The 19,162-nt window shown below is 46.6% G+C and overlaps 1 protein-coding gene across 5 annotated transcripts in view; it reads left to right on the top strand.

Annotated features, from left to right (window-relative positions):
- Positions 1-10,499: 10,499 nt before the first annotated feature.
- Positions 10,500-19,162, top strand: part of LOC135993383 (fibronectin type-III domain-containing protein 3a-like) — a 37,936-nt gene continuing 29,273 nt past the window's right edge. For 2 of the 5 annotated variants that reach the window (XM_065643208.1, XM_065643207.1), the window contains exons 1-2: positions 10,500-10,580; positions 15,070-15,173. The gene's annotated coding sequence lies outside the window, so the exon portion shown is untranslated. Of the gene's footprint in view, positions 10,581-10,640; positions 10,801-13,356; positions 13,491-15,069; positions 15,174-19,162 lie in introns of those variants that run through there. The other 3 variants (XM_065643209.1, XM_065643210.1, XM_065643211.1) reach the window with 3 other exon arrangements.

Consider the following 19,162-nt stretch of genomic DNA (forward strand, 5'->3'; position numbering starts at 1 on the left):
GGCACCGATAACTCAGCCGTGGCGTCCGCACAAATCAGATTTCTAAGCACAGTAACTCTCTCCTGTGGTGGGATGTTCTTCCAACTAAACAACGTCCAGCTCCTTCAATATTACCCAGAGTTTACATAAATGTGACAGTCCTGATCGCATCAGCCTCCACAGCTTCCAGCGAGGGGTCCCTGAGCTCGTGGCCTCCTCCACGGCCGCCGACCCTGCAGCAGGGTGATAGACTTTGAGTTTCCGCTGTTTATTCCTCCTGGGTGTTCCTCTAAAACAACTCTGCTCCAATGAGCAGCGCTGTAGGAGGCACCACTGACACTTCACACTCACAGAGGATGCGTTGTGTTGGTAAAGTGACTCTTCTTAGTAGGAACTTGTGAGAGTTAATCGATAGTTGCAAGGGGAAAAAAAAGGAGAATTATAGGGTATTGGCCATCCAAAGCTTGAAAAGCGTTCGCTGTGATAGCCCTTCTGCATCAGGGCAGACAGAAAGGAGCAAAACATCGTAGCTGTGGCCACGCCATCTACAAGGAACATCTTAATCTTGATTCAGGTATCTCACCTGCTGTGTCTCACCCAAGTGTTCTCTGGGCAGCAAACAGAAAGGTGTCCAGCCCTTCCCCCCCCCACTGCCCCCCAAACAAACCATTACACTGATCACGACAACTTAGTGTTGAGCATTAATCAAGAATTCAGACCAGAGAAGCCCAACAGCTGAAGCTTTAATCCCAAATTTAGTTCAAATATACACACACATACACAAAAGTAAATGCTTCAAGCCCTGGTTTCCCCAGAAAAATGAAATCTTTACCAATTACCAGCTGTTTATCCAAACTACAAAGTTGATGTCAGTACAAACCAACCACACCGCGCTCTCCCGGGGTTGTCGGGAGAGGGAGGGGACTTGAGGCTGTTTGAGAAAACAGTAAACTGGGGGATTTGTTTGTTTCTTTTTATTTTATGTTAAACTCCAGGGGCTTTTCTTTAAGTTCAGAGCAGAAACACTGCAGAACAGCATCACCTTTACCATCCCAGCTTGCATAAACACAGTTTAGGCTCCTTTTGGACGAAGGGATCTATATTTACATCCTCATGGCTTTTATGATTGTTTTTGCTGTATTTTATATATAAATACAAACCTACTTATCCAAGGGCAGCGGTGAAAAGGCAGCTACACTGGAGGTGAACAGACCCCCATGTTGCCAAGACGTTTTCTCTCCTCCTCTCCCACAGATTTAGGACCAGGATCCATTTCCCCGGCAGGTTCCTCCAGAGAGGCACCAACAACGTTTTGCCCATCAGAAGGAGGATTTTAAAGCCTTTAATAAGGCGAGGGATTAGCAAAGCTCTTTGAGTGATGCTGCGACAAATGTCCTACCCCTGCCCGTGTGCCCCAGGCTGCTGGCACCGTCTGGGGGGAAAGGGCTGAAATAACTGCAAAGAGGGGAAGTGAAAAGCATATTGCTTCATAATTTTATGAAACAAGAGTCCCGCAGTTCTCTCAAACAAGTGCTCTGTGTTTCTGGTGTCAGAGGAATGGCTGGAATAGACACGAGGACACACGTGTAGGTGGGAGAAGGATTCGGGCTCTGCTCCCAGGGGTCCCTCCTGGGGTGACTGACCATGTTCGATCATCCACAGGTACAAATATTTCATGTTTGGAGGGTTTCCCTCCGCTCCATTTCATAGAAACACAGAAGGGTTTGGATTGGAAGGACCTCCCCAGCTCCCCCAGTGCCCCCCTGCCCTGAGCAGGGACATCTGCACCAGCTCAGGTTGCTCAGAGCCCCGTCCAGCCTGGCCTGGGGTGTCTCCAGGGATGGTTCAGCCACCAGCTCTCTGGGCAGCCTGGTCAGTGTCTCCTCGCCCCGCGATGGGGTTTTCTTTGCACCAGCTGTGACGTGGGACTCAGTGCGTGGTGGCCGGGGCGATGCTCAGCTCCCCAGAGCAGCAAAGCCTTTGGCTCAGGGGCGGCCCACCAATTCCTGGCAGACAGCAGCTCACCACATCCCTCTTCCAGCAGAAAACCGTCCTCCGTTGCTGCCAGGCTTATCTCACCCCCATTAGCACAGCAAAGGAGTCACCGCTAACGAACTCAGGCTCGTTAACTTCCCCATTAAGCAGGGAGTGACTGTTCTTCCCAGTGTGTAAATGAAGAAGTGAGGTGGGGCCGATGTGGAGCACCCACCTGAAATGTTCCTCCTGAGCTCACCAAATTTTTTGAGGCCAATTTTTTTTTTTTTCCTGCTTTCTCATGCACAAAAGGGTCCTTGTTCATTTTAAGCGGAGAAAGATGCCTCAGGCCAACCATTGCTTTAGACCTTCTCCTCTGCCCCCCAGGGATGGGGAACTGGATCCACCACAATCTCAGAATGGAGAGCGCTAGCCCTGAACAAATCACTGTAATAGATTGCAATAATGGATACAATGTGGAGGTTTCCTCAAGGAGCCAATATTTGTGTTCTTCACAGCTGCATCTTTTTCTCCTTTTTTTTTTTTCTTTATAGCCTGAAGTGCTCCCAAACGCTTCACGCCACGTGGCTGCTTCTTATTGGCATCGAAGACCTGATTCATCGCCGCCCTGCGCTTTGACGGGCGGCGTGTGCTCCTGCAAACAGATCGAAAATGCTCGTCGGAGGGTGCGACGAGCCTGCTCTGCACGGACACCGACCCGGCACGAAGGAGACGATGCTCCAGCTCCGACGTGTCGCTGCGGCTGGAAGAGGAACCCCCAGCGCCCAGCAGGGGCCCCTGGGCAGCCGTCAAGTGGAAAAAAAAATTTAAAAAATATATATTAAAAAAAAAAAAGAATGGAAACAATAACGAGGAATGGGGTTATTGTAGGAGAGAGCAAGTAAAAGAGGTTGTTCGGGGACAGTGAAGAAAATGCCAGATAGGAAAGAAATAGTGCTCTGAGGAAAGACAATGGGGAAGCGGAGTGAAACAATTGAAAAGCCACGTCAGAGCGGAGCGGGGGGATGGAGCAGTTGTTCACCAAGGTGAAGCTGCAGCAGCACACGCAGCTTAGGGGATGCAAATAGATCTCTTTGTGTACATAGCTAAACCGAAATTTCCCTGCTAACGTGGGGTCCTGAGGGAGACGTTTTTGCTCCCTAAATGTGAAGGGGGGGAGGTAGAAAATGGGCAGGAGGCAGAAAAATGAGGGAACGTGCGTCAGCTGGCGGGAGGTGGGAAACCTGCACCTCATGCACGGCAGGAGAGAAAACAAGACAAACAAAGGGAAAAGTGTCAAATTATGCTTGACATGAAAATGTCTGGGGATTGCATCAGGCCTTTGCTGCTGATGGTTCACCTGCGGCTCGTCCAGGAGTGACATTTAGACCAAGTTAAAGAAGAGACCAGTATTTCAACAACTCAAGTCTCAGCCTTTTGGCTGGTGGAAAAAGTTGGTTCCAAATGTGGAACATTTCGATGAAGACTCTAATCTTGTTACAATTCAGATTTATTTTGCTTGCTTTCCTTTTTGTCCTTCCCCTCCTCTTTGTTCCTCGGGAACTGGCTCCGACGCTTCGCCCTCCAAAGCCCCTTTGCAGCTGAGTCGGGCGCAGCAGGAAACGAGTCCCTGCCCAGGAGCAAACCCGCTCCTTCCAAATCCCCGTCTTTGGGATAAAAAACACGGGACCCGGGTGCTTCAGCTTCTTGCAAGTTTTATCTTGATGCAAAGCAATAGTAAAGAATGTCAATCATGGGGGGTTTTTAAACATTTTCACTCTGTTTTATAAGAGCTGGTGGTGAATTCATTTTGGTTTTCTCCTTTTCTCGCTAGAGCACGGCCAAGCATCCTCCAGCTCTAATGTGTTTAAATTATGGTTGATTTGGACACTTCCGAGGATTTAGCCACTTTAGTTAATAGCACTATAGCTATTTCCACATCAGGCCAGGCAAACAGACCCAGCTTTGCTCCACTGGCAGCTGAAGAATGGGCTGTGTCTTTACTCTGTATTTAACCTTCCCACCGTCGAAATGTCCTGTGGGATGCTGCACCACCAGGGACGGAGCTCTTCAGCCTGTTTGTTTGTTTGTTTACTTCTTGGCTTGGGGGAAGACACATAAATTTATGGGTAAACGCGGCTAGCCTTTGGAATTAGGTTGAATCGGGATATTTGATTCTTATTTGGGCCCTCGCTGAATAATTTGAGGAGGGACTGAGCAGAAAGACCTTGCAGAAGGTGGTAAAGGCACGTGGGACGGAGCGGGCAGGTGTCCCGCAGCTCCTGGGATGGCGCTGCAGAAGAGCACGTTTTAATTCACTTCTCCTCATAGACCGTGTTGCATTTTCAAGACCTCGGTCAAACCTGCTGGCTGGCACAAATGAAGATGCGGGTGCAGCTCTAGGTCGGGACACACGGTGTTTGCACACAGGCTGTGCCAAAAGGATCATAAACCAGATGTTCTGTGCGAAGTGCAAATTATCCAGACGCTGAACTTCATCCCGTGCCGTGCACAACAGCCATAAATGCAAAGGTATGTTCGCTGTGGGCTGCGGAGGGGCTTTTGTTTTGCGGCTTTATCGTCACTTTGTACCAGCAGCATTGTGGATCCGGTGAGGATATTCGGTGAGTTCACGTGGGGTTTCACCGGAGAACTGGTGTGCAAGGCGTTGGAGCGGTGGGAGAACCACGGGGGGTCCTGCGGTGTCCGTCTGCACCCCCATCACCTGCCAAACTTCTCTGCCGATCCACCCTGATGCCAAGAATCTGTCCTTTTTTTCTCAATCTCTCTCTCTTTTTTTCCTGTAAGACACCAGCATTCCAGTTGTACCAGGAACATAAACCACTGAGAGGGCAGAGAGCGCTGTGAATGTTGCCAGACTCAAAAGAAAATCTCCTAATTTCATTTCTTCACTTATAATGGTATGCTTTTTTTAATCACGTAGTGCACAAAATTACATAGAGCGGGGTGCTGGTAGAATCCAGCATCTCTGGTGGTATCACCCGGTTGTTTAGATGGTGTTAATTAACCTTAAATCATTTCTGCTGGTGATGAGTTGCTGCTGGGGTTCAACGGCAAAAAACCAGCAAATTCTCTGGAAGAGGGATGAGTCCACCTGTGGTGCATGTTCCATCTACCTGCGAGGGAAATTCCCTTTGCGCTTCTTTCAAAAGTGCTGGCTCCTCTCAATGGACCAGGTCCCCAGCTGGAGAAAAGCCCTTTAATTCGGCCGGGGTGGACGGAGCGATGCCGGTTCACGCTGGCGGAAAATCTGCTCTGGATGCGCTGTTTACTTTTGAGGACCTCGGCACAAACGCTTCCAACGAGGTGCTGTTTGAGACCAGCTTGTTTGCCAGGTTACCTCGCCTCGGTCCCTCCTCACGTGTACACACGAGGATTTTGTATATAATAAGAGAAAATGGAGCGAATGTTTTCCAACACTTCCTTCGCTGGCCCTAACAAATTCAGGAGCTGGGAGGCTTTGCTAGACACTCATTAAAATAACCATAATCATTATTATTGCCATGCAAGTATGGAAAATGTTTTTATTATGGGCTGGAACTAGAAATCCAGAGCAGCTGCTAATTAATGGTTGTGACAGGTGGGTCGTTGGCTTGGAAGGGGTTTTGTGCATCCAGGTATTTACTGTGTCCAGCTGTGGGCAGCAGGTTTTTTGTTATCCAACCCTTAAGCAACGTCCCCCACCCGTGTTCACACTGGAGTACGTTGTAACTGTAATATTCCTCTCATCTATTTTTTTTCTTCCCTTTCTTTTTAAGGCTTCTCTTTTCCATTGCTTTAATATTTTTATTCCTCTTCCCTCTTTTTTTTTTTTTTTCTGTTTATTAACTCACCTAAAGCAGTCGGATTAGCAAAGAAAAAAAATATAAATTACCATTCAACATTTTCTAATGGAAGAATGAGCATGTTTTTGGCGCCGCTTCTTGCCATTGTTTCGCCAAGACGGACTCTCCTTAACCCTCCTTTTCCATCCCAGAGACTGCCCTTCCTTCCCAAGCCCAGATTCCTTCCCATTCGTCCTCTCTTCCCTCCCTCCTGACTCATTTCCACTTCCCATTTTGGCTGTTTCTTTTCTCTTTCCTTTTTCCTTTCTCCAACTGTTCTCTGATCTTATGTTCTGCTATTTTTAATCCCTTCTTCCCAGGCCTGCATCCACCCTGACCCAACATCCCTGGGCTGTGTCTCCCTCCCCTCTTCCTCTCCAGACTGAAAGGACAACCTGGGTGATCATTTTTAAAAAAAAAAAATCCCATTTTTTCCAACCCAGGGACTCGAGGTGAGCATCAGGTATCCCCACTGCCCTTGCACAGCCCTCACGGTTCTCCAGGAATTCCAGAACACATTCAAGCTCCCCTTTTTCCATCCTGCTCCGTAATTTCTGACCCAACCAACCAGGACCTTCTTTCCAGGCAGTTTGGTCACTGTGCTCCTCACGCCAAATATTTATTTTGTGCAGCTTTGCCATCTGGAATGACCCGCCTATTCAGCCTCACCGACCGGCCATATAATTTCCAGCTTCAGCTGGAAAAAAAAAAAAACATTTCCCTTACTGTCATTCCATAGCAATCTGGATGTAGGATGTCGGCAGCAAACATGCCATCATTTATTTTCCACGGTGTGGGAATAGTTCTCGTACTTGAAGCAATTTCAGTTTTAAAGGAGCCCTGGAGCTTGTGGAATGTGGGCAGTTTTTAGATCTTTCATCCTGAGTCTCACAAGCAACTGGCTCCGACTTCGTAAGCTTTTCCATCAGCCATCGTGTTTGCTAGAATTACCAGTGAATACCTCGCTAGCATATAAAGTCTGTTTAGAACGGAAAATTAAAGGGGAAAAAATGATTTAATGAAAGGTCGGGGGAAAGGAAAAGAATTTTTCTGAGTGCTAAAATATTGCATTATTACCTACAAAGAAATTCTTGTAATAATCAAAGCTGGGAGGTCCCACAGCCTTCAGCACAAAGAATACTCAGCATTCACCCCCGAAGACCTTCTTTGCACTGGGTATCAGACACGGGACGCTCCCGATATGGAATCAGACCTTCGCACATCAGACAACACCACTAGTCATAACTTTTAAGGTTAAAGCTGGCAATGAATAAATACCGAGCCCGCAAAGTCAAAATAGTCCTTGAATTGCTGCCTTCAGCAGCGACGTTCGTTTAATGCAGTGCATTTCAAATTTCCAAATCGCATCCTGATAGGTCTCTTGCGGAGGATCTCCCAAAAGTTAAGTACAAATATTTCGCTTCAGAAATTAAATCCCCAGGGCACTCGATACGCTTCGCTGCAGATTAGTGAGATCCTGCGGAGTTATAAGATTCCTGAGATGGAGGGCTGAAGATTCCAGGAATTCTCTCAAAGGTGAAATGATTAACCAAGCTTTTGTTCCTAGAGCACAATAATGCAGAAAGCGGAGTCCCAGGCGGGTCTCGTCTTCTGCCTTCTCTGGAGTGTTCACAAGCCTTAAATTTGAGCTGGAAATAAGGAATTTCATTGCAGAATTGTCAGTGAAACGAAGAGCTAAGTGTTAGTGACAAAAGTACGACATGACACAAAACAGAGCAGCTTGGTTTTCCTCTGAACCCTTTTCTGAAGATTTTTATCTGTTTTATAGGCACAAGGAATTATTAATTTTGCAATAAAACATGCGATGTGCTGATCCACGCTATTCCACAGGGCGAAAGTAGGGCTGCTGCTTTTCTGTACCACAATTAGACAATAATCACATTTGTGCAGGAAAACTTGTGGAAGGGGTAGAAAGAAGAGGAAATTTCAGGGCAGAGACCGTGACAGGGATTTTGCCAATTGTCTTGCTAAGAGGAAAAGGTTTCCCCTGCCTTCTCCACCTGGAATTGGCCATCAATTCAGCGACCAAATTTTGCTTTTTCATGTCACAAAGGACATTACAACGAGCTGTTCAGACAAAGAAGCTCTCGTATGTGTTCAGAAGCTTAAATAAATAGGGGTGACAACAGAGAACACAGAATGAAAAGGTAACGGGCTCCTTGCAAAAGCCATTTTTTAATGCACCAGCGATTGTTATCCTGCACCAAATGTCCATTTTCGGTGATGCTGAAACATAATGGTAGAATTTCCTTGTTTTCTCCCCAAAACAAATGTAAAATTCAAAAACATCACTGAAACCTTGTAATAGCTAGACAATCAAACACACACACACAAAGACAACACTTCAGCAAGTGCCAAACAGACATCGGTGCAAGCGGAGAATTTAATCTCTTCTTTCACTGTTTGCTATCACTTTGCAGAGAATATATTCATCATTTTATAGCCCAATATGAGTAAAATTAATTGTATAGTTACACCGAGTGGTTTTGTATCATTTATTTGAGAAGGTAAGCTATTAGTCGCCTAGAAATTCGGCAGACACCACAACCTCTGGCCTTCCTCAACACTGCTTGCTTATTTAAAAAGATGGATGGGAATTTATTTTAGTCCTGTTTAGCACAGGTTGTTGGGCACGGCAAATCAACCACTTCCACGAGTCTCCAGAGAGCAATTCTCTGACGTGAAGGAACAATTTCTTCTATTCATTATAAAATTTCCTATATTCATTAAAAATATATCTAAGATCAGCCCGGGGGTAAACACATGGATATTCATTTTGAAAGGTTAGATTCTTTAGATGTGTATTATATAGCTTGCATATAAATGTCCAGTTTGGCCTTTTTCTTCTAAACTGCTGTGATCCACAGTTTACGTGGAGTTGTCACATTTATTTTGCATCCATGCAGAAGCCGACTCGCATGCTGTGCGCAAAACACCCCTTAAATCACTGCTTTAAATTAATAAAAAAAAAAAAAAAAAAAGTGCCTGGAATTTGCTTAAAACACTTTAATGGAAACGTATCGGTGCAAACAACCGTCTGGTGGAAATAACCTGAAGAGCGCAAAATTTATCGCTGTGTTCATTGCCGGAGAAAATGGATGTGCCGGGGGGTTCTTTGGCCTCTGCTGTGTATTTTTTTAGCCCGTGTCCTTGATCCTTTTTTGAGGTGGGGCTTGGTGTCCCCAGGACTCGGTGTCCCCAGGACTCAGTGTCCCCAGGGTTTGGTGTCCCCAGGACTCGGTGTCCCCAGGACTTGGTGTCCCCAGGGTTTGGTGTCCCCAGAACTCGGTGTCCCCAGGACTCGGTGTCCCCAGGGTTTGGTGTCCCCAGGACTCGGTGTCCCCAGGACTCGGTGTCCCCAGGGTTTGGTGTCCCCAGAACTCGGTGTCCCCAGGACTCGGTGTCCCCAGGGTTTGGTGTCCCCAGAACTCGGTGTCCCCAGGACTCGGTGTCCCCAGGGTTTGGTGTCCCCAGGACTCGGTGTCCCCAGGACTCGGTGTCCCCAGGGTTTGGTGTCCCCAGAACTCGGTGTCCCCAGGACTCGGTGTCCCCAGGGTTTGGTGTCCCCAGAACTCGGTGTCCCCAGGACTCGGTGTCCCCAGGGTTTGGTGTCCCCAGGACTCGGTGTCCCCAGGACTCAGTGTCCCCAGGGTTTGGTGTCCCCAGACTCGGTGTCCCCAGGGTTTGGTGTCCCCAGAACTCGGTGTCCCCAGGACTCGGTGTCCCCAGGGTTTGGTGTCCCCAGGACTCGGTGTCCCCAGGACTCGGTGTCCCCAGGGTTTGGTGTCCCCAGAACTCGGTGTCCCCAGGACTCGGTGTCCCCAGGGTTTGGTGTCCCCAGAACTCGGTGTCCCCAGGACTCGGTGTCCCCAGGGTTTGGTGTCCCCAGAACTCGGTGTCCCCAGGACTCGGTGTCCCCAGGGTTTGGTGTCCCCAGGACTCGGTGTCCCCAGGGTTTGGTGTCCCCAGGGCTGGGGACGCTCTGAGGACGTGGAGGATGGAGGGGCCGCGCTCCGGGATAACCAGCTCCTCATTTTGACAAGCCATTAACAAAATTTTGCCTTTTTGCTTTGCCCAATTAAGCAGTTGGTGTCACACCTCTGGCTTCCTACGGCCGCCAGCATTGAGGCTTTTTGTATTATTACACAATATTATAGCTTGGGTCTATCTATATGCTGTGACCCACCTGTCCCCCTGAGTTGGGTGGGAGGGAGATGAAACGTATAAAATGTGTAAACCACCACGTTTGTCCTGGTTTTGGCACAACGAGGGGACGGAGGACACAGCTGGGCTTCGGTTTGTGTGTGGGGTGACAGGCCAGCCGCCATCAGGTGCCACCAAGCCCGGCCCTGCGGGACAGGGCCCAGCGGCACCTCAGGGGACACGGCCCAGGCCTCGGCCATGGCGGGATCACGGGCGCCGGCCGCCCCAGCCACCGCGGCCTCTTTGCCTCCGCTCGGTGCCACCTCTGCCCTGAAGAGCCGCGTCCCCTCCCTCTCCCCCCAGCCCCGCCACCCCCGTCACCCACCCCGGGGCCACGGCCGCCCGGTCACCTGCGGGCTGCCCCCCGCCGCCCCCCCGCGCCTCTTTTCGCGGGAGCGGGTGGCTGAAAGACGAAGATCGGCCCGGCCTGTGTGGTTGGCGCGCCCGCCCGCCCCCGGCCGGCGGCGCAGGCGCAGTGCCCGCATTCCATCATGGCGGAGCGGCCGGTTGGCGGTCGGCAGCGCCGGGGTTGAGGCGGGGGCTGCGGCGACGCGCACGGTCAGTGCTGCCGCGGGGGCCGCCGCGGCGCGGCCCGGGACGGGGGGTGGGCGGCTCCCGTGGCCTCCCCGCTTCTCCCCTCGGGACTGGCGGGAGATGGGCGGCGGGGCCAGGCCGGGGGAGAGCGGCGCTCCCCGCCCAAGGCGCGGTGGGCAGTGCCAGGAGCGGGCGGCCGGCTCGACCCGCCGGCGGGGAGCGGAGCGGAGCGGAGCCCGCCGAGGTCGGGGCTGAGGGGGGGAAAGCGGCGGGTACCGGCCCGTCTGTGGCGGGAGGCGGCCGGGGGGGCGGCGGGGGGGCGGCGGGGTGGGAGGCGACTGAGGGGACCAGCGGGACCCCGGGGTGCGGGGTGCGCGTTGCGCGGGGGAGCCCGGGGCGCGGCGGTTTGAGGGTGGACGCGGCGCACGGGGCAGGTGGGGGGCGGCTGGACGTGTGGGGGGCGCAGGGGAGGAGAAGGGCTGTTCGGATGGGCTGCCCCGCGGGGAGCCGGGGCTTTGGGGTGCGGGGGGGCGGTTCTAACGGGACAGCCCCGCGGGGCCGGCAGCGCCCGGGCCGGGGGCCCCGGGGGGGGTGTCCGGGGGGGTGCCCGCGGGCTCCCCGCACCGGCTTTTCCCGCCGCCCGTTCCCGCTCCTCTCCCCAACGCACGAATTCTCCGTCTCTCGCCTTCCCTTTCCTCTCCTTTTTTCTTCTGTTTCTTTAGGGGTTGAGATCTGAAGTCATATCGTGCCCCCCCCTCCCCAGCTTCCCCCTCGCCACCCCCCCTTCCCCCGTTCTCCCTCCTCGGCAGCCGGAGCCGCTGCCTGCAAATGCCACGTAGCCTTCTAGTTGTTCCCCTTGGCTGATCAGCAGCTCCAGTACCAGACACCTCCCCCAGCTCCTCCTGGGGTCGGGGCAGGGGGAGGTCAGTCCTGTCATCTACTGTTTGGGTGGTGACCATCTCTTTTTTTTTTTTCTTTTTTTTTCTTTTTTTTTTTTTTAACCCTCCACCATTCTGCTTTCTCCCCCCTCTGCCTTGGAGCAGCAGCAAAGGTGGGGACCCTAGTGTGACCGCTTCTCAGCGCAGTCCCATTTACTGCCTCTTACAAAAGGCTGTTGACTCCAGTGCTGAGCGGTGTCTTTCCTGGGGAGGGCTGGAGGAGAAGCTCGAGGGCTTCGGGACCCCCAGCCTCAGCAGCCCCTCTGCCACCTCTTATTTGCGGCGTTTTGTGCGCAGCACATTGCAATAATAATTGAAAATGGGGTATTAATGCATTGCTGGCAGGTGTATTTGCTTCTGTGAGCAGCTCACTCTCAGCTGCTTTCTGAGTTTTGCTTCTGTTTAAAACTTGCTGTTCGGATTTCTTGTTGGAATGATGGAAGTTTTCTGTAAAGTTAGTTTATTTTCATAATTGAGGTTATATTGTGTTTCAGTTTCTATCCATTTTTTGAATATTTTACATCTTTTCTGTCCTGTGGCAGCTAGGTTTTTAGCACTGGCAGCCCTTCCTTGCTTTACCCGATGCCTAATTGTGAATATTGACACACAGAACCGCTGCAGATAAGTTCTTCAGCAGCCCCGGTCCGCATATGCCTATGGTCTCTGATTCCTAATGTTTTTATCTTTATGACACTTGGTTCAATAGGGAAATACTATCTCAGTCACAGATGGAAAGACTGAGGCACCGAAATATTTATGGCCCAAGGTCACACAGGAAGTATGTGGTGAGGCAGGGAATTGAATCTAGATTTCCTGAGCCTCAGATTAGCATTTTAACCAGGGAAGCATCCTCCCTGCATTTTAAACCAATAAATTGCCTTTGGAGTTAATATCCAGTATAAAAGAAAACACTTTGTATTTTGTTCAGTATCTTTGGGAGAAAGAAGCAAAACCCGAGTTGCTCCCCACACTTGCATTCCTTTCCTTGTTTTATGTAATTTGTATGTGAAAAAGGATAAGGTGGTAAAATAGGAAAGCTGTTGACTTTCTCAAGGCTCTGTGTGTGTAATCATGCATGTTGAAAACCAGCCAGCTATTACGCTGTCCTCTCTTTTAGATCTCTCTACCTTCCTGCGTTCCAAAGTTTTGGAATGCTGTTGTTGTCTGGGAATAATTTGTTCTTAGCTAGAATCAAATAAATCTAATATTCTACAAAGCTGAGTCGACAGCAATCTACTTTGTGTTCAGTGTTATCCTTAGTTTGTGATTCTTAATCCAGCGATCTCTGAACAAGCAGGGCTTGGACTCCTGGAGCAAGATATTACAAGTTCTTCACTCCATTGGAGGCTCAGGATTGTTGCAGCAAGCTTTTGAGAAAATTGGCCTTAACTGCAGTTAAGCAGCATTTTGACAATGAAATGGACTAATTTCAACTTCTTGGGCTTTGTATCTCCACAGATGCATATTACAGGCTGTTTTCATTCCCGCTCTATTAGGATAGATTATTTTTGTTTGTAAAATTTGGTGGTTAATTTTACTACAGTGGTTTACTTGCCCATGGTTTTGGGGAATTGGATGTTAGAATAGCTTAAAACAATACTTCCCAGTGTATTCACCTTTCGAGAGAATAAAGATAACTTTGTCTACACAAATACATTTCCTGCCACAGTGCTTGATCACAAACTGCATCTTTTGATGTGCTGAGACCAAATTTGCAACAAAGTTGAATATAAATGTTCTGCATAACACTTTGAACAGGCTTTTGTTTGGGGCTTTTTTGGTGGCTGGCGTTAGCATCATGTTGACTGTGTGGCTTGTCACACCCGTGCCAACAATCTTTCATCTTCTATGTTTATTTTTAGGAAAGGTTTGGTGAGTCCTTAAAAAACAAGATTTTGTGTGTACTGTGCAAACAGTAAAAATTGGGGCATTCTGCTCACGAGAGCGAGTGCGTGGCCTTGGCAAAGCCCCACTGGGAATACAGCACATTTGAGCGGTATGTGGATGGATTTGTAGATCCATTTGTAGACCCATTATTAAAAACCATTTTGGAATCTCTTTGAGTGAATTTCAAGCAAACTACAATCCATGTTTTAAGCTTGGAAGACTGAAACTGGCACTTTGATATGATGACCCGCTGTTTCCGCAACTTGGAAAACTTCTTGTCAAATTGTAGAAATAAGCTTGTAGCTTCTAAGAAAATATACAGCTGGGGAGGCATTTGTACAGTATTCTGCACCAAAGTCATGAGCCGGTATGAAATACTGTAAGAATGCCTTCCCTAGTTAGATATTTTCTTGATTTCCTGTCATCATTTCGTTTAATCAGACGAGTTTTAAATTTAAATCTCTGAAAGCAGATGAGAAAACCCCAATATTAGTAATACTGCAACAGTCAAGAGACTTCAGGAAAAAAAATTACATTTCTCACTTCTTATTTTGCTATATCTCAAAAAGATGGGGTCTGAACTATTGTTATTTAAAACTGTGGTTCTTCATTGCTGCCATTTCAAGGCTGGTGAATATCAGAGGAGTAACCTTTTCCTTTTTTTCACCTGTTTTTAGCACGTTGTCATGAAGCTTTCCAAGGTCGAGATGGTTAGTTTTCAGCTGTTATCTTTGCTGCCAGCCAGACTTTCACTGAAAAGTTTTGGATTCCTGAGTGAGGAGCACACACTGAACTCTTTATTGCATTCTTGAAGAGCTTATTGTAAAAGCAGTGATAATTTATTCTTTCAGTGGTGCTAACACAATCCTTTCTGTGTATTGACCAGCAAAGACAGACCACTGGCTCTGAGCCCTTAGTCTGTTCCAATCTCAGTGTAAATCTGCTCTTGCTCCCTGTATCTTGACTGATGTGGAAAATGCCTCCCTTTGCTCAAGCTTGTAAAAGGTGATGGTTTTTACATTATTAAATATAACATTTTGACTGACTACTGAAGCTGTTTGTTACCTTCTCCTGCTGGAGCATCTTTAGTGGAACAGTTTCTAGGATAAAGCTGCGCTGCCCCGCAGCAGAAAACTGTGATTGTGTTTTCCAGATTGTACGATTTATGTCTTTTTTTATGTCCCCTATCTGAAGATAAATACTTTCATGATAATTTAAATTTGGACACATTCACATACTTTTTTGGAAATTTGATTTATTTTCATGATTATTGCTAAATAGAGGAATACAGCATAGATAACTGCACTTAATTACCACAGAATGTGCTTCATTTGGGAACTGTCTTTATAGGGTTCAAGTTACCTTTCACTAATTAGATTATAGACAAGCAGTGGAGTGTCTTTGGCTAATATAGCATTATATATATGTGCAGTGTTTACACAGTTGTCAGGTTTTACTTTCCGTACATACTGAATAAATGCAAGAAAGCTGTGTAAGGTCTTCTGGTTCTTTCCCAGTGGAGTCTTCCTTATTTGCTGTTTCTAGCAGAGTTAATGAGTGGCTCTTCTCTAATGGCTTTTGCTGTCTTATTGAATGTGGGTTGTTTTCTGCACCTTTTTTTTCCTGAAGACTTTATGCTTGCCAGCTCACTAAAAAAGAAATTACTGTTACTTTTTTCTTGTCTGCAGAAAGAAGATCGAGGGACAGTACAGCACATTGCTCACACTCCAGCAGCCGCTCACCGTATAACATTTATCAGCAGGAGCAAATTCAAGTCAGGAGAGTGTCAAAGGTAATTAGACATAACTTATTATTCTCCCAGATTTTGTGAAGCGTTTTTCCTGTTAAGTAATACTTTAAGGTGGAATAATATTAAAGTATTTGACAGATTTCTAAACTTAAGACTCCTTTTTTTTTTTTCCTGGAAGAAATTGTTTGATAACATATTATCAAATGGAAAAAATGAACTAAGGAAGGAAGAACTGATAGAGTTCTTGAGGCAAGAAGAGGTTTGGTATTTCCACAGAAACATTATTGATTTTATGAGGTAGCAACCTTATCTTTATTTTCACATAACATTCTCTCTGTCACTTTCCCGTACCCCTGTAGCTGGATGTGTTGACTTAGAGAGACTTGTGTTATTGGCCTTTGGATAAAGTCAATTCTGGTTTTAGTGAAACGCATTTCCTGGTTAGAACAGCGCTCAGGTGGGTGGTAGCGAACGTACAAGTGACCAACTAGGTACCCTTACTCAGATACTTTTAGTTGGAGTTCATGGAATTGAGCTCCTCAGTCACAGAATTGCTCAGGTCATGGAACTGACCTGCTCCAAAAGCAGAAAAAAATCTGTCAGAGAATTGCCACAGTATGGCACAGGTGAGAGCAGGAATTCTCTCACTTTCTCTTTCTTTATTAATGAAGATTCCTGTGGATTGTCTTTTGTTGTACAATACTGCAAGACTCTTATGAAACCATAGCAATTGTGTTCTTAAAAATACAAGCAGCCAAAAGTAAAGACGAGTTTTAGAAACTGTGGGCTAGATCAGTGTGTTTTACACTGGAGGGGAATAAGCAGATGCACTGTAAAATATTCGTGAATCAGAAATCACCTTTTGATGTAAAGACATAGAATGGTTGTTCCATCTTTTGGAGAGCTGATGTGAGTTTTTCTGTGATGGGGGATTATCTGTGCTGTGATCAGGTCCCCCTCTAATGAAGAAGTAGTTTTTGTGTCACGACTTTGCTCTATAATTCAGTGTAACGTGCTCGTCTCAGCTTTGTGAAGAGCAGTTTACCCCTTTTTCCCAAGCCCTGTCTGTTTGGTTCACAATTCTCTAATGCAACAGAAGAAATCAAGGAAAGAACTGAATGGTAACTAATCGATGTAGAATAGAATGTGTTGTGAAACTACGTCAGTCAGTCTTTGGGGAGAAAAGCTGGGGGTGTCCTGTGCACAAAAGATCCATCAGCAGATCGATTTCTTACAAGAGACAATGAAAAAAAAATTTGGTAACCGTGTTATAGTCTCCTAGAGTTGAATAGGTATTTTGGGGAGGAAGGTCACTTGACCATGTTACATATGGGTTTATAAATTTACATGACGTATTTTAATCTGCTGTTCCATGGCCTTTATTACATAGCTTTAACACTGATATCTCTGTAATGGGGATGAGTTGCTTTCGGTTCTGCTGTGTGAAGTATTGAAGTGTTGCGAACCAGCAGAGTGATCTGTACCATTAATGTATAACCTCAGTTGAGGTCGTCATACTACAGTGACCTGGGGTTTCTTAAAATATAAACTTTATAAAACATACCCTGTCATCCTTAGATTCTTTAAAACTGTGGTAACTGCCACTTATGCTCTTATGTAAAGGTGTGATGACGTGTCTGAACTTGTAACAGGTTAGCTGGCTTACCAATAAATATTTAAAGCTCAGGTATGGAAGCAAATTATTTTAGTGTGTCCGCACGCATCAGCTGAACTGCGATATGGTTATATGTGTGTTCCAAATGCTGAGCAAAGTGTTTGCTTAAACCCCGCGTATGATCTCATACTCGTGCCTTACCTTGCATTTTCCATGAACTAAAAAAATGCACATGGTCTGTTACTGTGAGACTGCTCAGATGTGGTAATTTAAGTAATTTATGGGGCTGTTTTAACCCCTGGTTTAAGTATAACCTGTTTTAACTAGACTCATCTGTTGCGCAGTGCAGCTAAAGCGTTACAGCCCAAACCTCTTCTCATGTTGCACAAGGGAAAGAGTCTTCAGTTTGTGTATCAAAATAATTCTTCCTTGGTTGCAGTTTGCATAATCTCCCGCCGTTTGAAGAAATCCTTTGTTTTCGCTGTATTTCTGTGCTTGTCTTTGAAGCCATATTTTGTAAGGGAGTTCTTCAGTTAAAAAGCTTGTTTGCATCAGTGCACTGATGGGATACCCCAAGCACATTTCTGATTCGCAGAAGCAGATTGAATCAGAGCTGGTGGAAAATCAGCCTTTGCTGTCCTTAGTGCCTACAGAAACCTGAAAGCAAACTCCTGCTTGTGTTTGTCTTGTGAAGTCCTGATGTTACTTCTTCTTTGTTGGATTAGACACCACCTGACAGCTCTGAGCAACCTGGTGGTAGGGAACCTTTCCTGGAAATGGGGGTGTTACTGTTGGGTTTAATAATCCAGATGATTGCTCTCTCTCTTAGAGTCAAGTTTAAAACAAAAAATCAATCATTGTTCAAGATGTGGAATGCAACCCTTTGGAAAAGAACTTCTGGATCAGATCCCGTTGGTGTCACACCAGCTTTGTGCGTGTGTCTGCCATCCCATAACACTCTCTGGGTTAATTTAGGACAGGTACTACCCAGCTCTGGCACTAACAAGGGCTGAGTTTTGGTGTTTCCCTGATGTAATCACCAGAGGTTTCACTGGCTTGGCGAACACGCAGCGTGTTTGGTGTCTGGAAATACAACGCGTAGGATAAGGGAGACCAGCCACTTAAATTTACCAGCTGGCTGGTCCTCAGCCAGCTCCTCCTTGAAGATGACAAGAAAAGCTTTTAAAAATACGTAGATACTTATCCCTTGCTGTGAACTAGGTATTCCTCGCTCACAGGGTGCTTTGGAACATGTATTCCCGTTGCGGTGGACTTGTCCACACATACAATAGCCATTTCTTTGGGTTGTTTCCAGTCTTTGAAATAGAACTTTTTGCCCTGAAAATGACAAAGATTGGTAAATAAATGTGCAGAACTTGTTTCCTTTACAGGGGAAAATTATAATAAAAGGGATTCAAATTTACCTTCCACTTCAAGACCAAATATATCCCATAGGAAAGAATTTTACTTAGTTATCCAGATATTTAACGTGTGGTTTAGAATCTCGGAGCATGTGCAGCTCCTTGTAGAAACTTGCAGTTTCCATCTTGTAAATCTTGGCACGGTTTTAAACATTTTGCTTCATCTGTTCAGGTCTGGAGTTACATAAAGGTGTAAATTCTAGTTACCTTTTTGCTGACCAGTTCAGGCTTCTCTGGGGCCATTATGGCATTATCACCAAGGTTCGTTTTCAGGTACGTAATAGGGCTTGTGTTGTTTAGAGTATAGTGTTGTCTTTCTAGAGTTGGGTGTATTTTATTTGCAAATAAATACACTATTGGCTTTCCAGCTGTTCTTTACCACTGATAGTGCTCTGACTGTACCGTGAGACCTCTGAGGACACCGTCACTGCTTTTGTCCTTTGTAGGGTTTTTCCTTTCTCATTTTTTTATCATTTTTTTCATTTCAACAGCGTGCTCTACTTCTTGTGACTCTGGTCAGAAGTATTTTTGGAATTACTTTTCAACAAGCCACGGTGTGTGTTATTTCTGTAACTAAGTGGCTTAGATAGACATTTGGGTATAGAATTTCAGTAATATGTTGTTAATGTGTAAATAAACTGGTTTCCTTCAAGGCCTGAACAACCAGAACAATGTTTGGAAATTCAGGGGGTACGGTTTCACACTTAGAAAATCATATTTAAAATAAATATGTTGTTACATTGCAAGTTTGAAAATTTTGTGCTTTGTGCTTTAGGACATTAAAATGAGTAACTTGGCTTCTGCCAGAATATGTGATCTTCCTCGCCGGCGGAAAGCAGCAGTCAGGTTTGCCTTTAATTACTTAATTTTTCTAAACAACGCTGATACAGCTGGAAAATATCTCCATCCCGTTACTTTTTAAAAACTGAAGAAAGAATGAAACGCTTGAAGGGCTCAGTCTTTGGAGGTGTTTAGCTCGCTCGGACACTCCGGGA

Source organism: Caloenas nicobarica, chromosome 12 (assembly GCF_036013445.1).
Source record: "Caloenas nicobarica isolate bCalNic1 chromosome 12, bCalNic1.hap1, whole genome shotgun sequence".
In the NCBI taxonomy this organism is placed as follows: domain Eukaryota; kingdom Metazoa; phylum Chordata; class Aves; order Columbiformes; family Columbidae; genus Caloenas; species Caloenas nicobarica.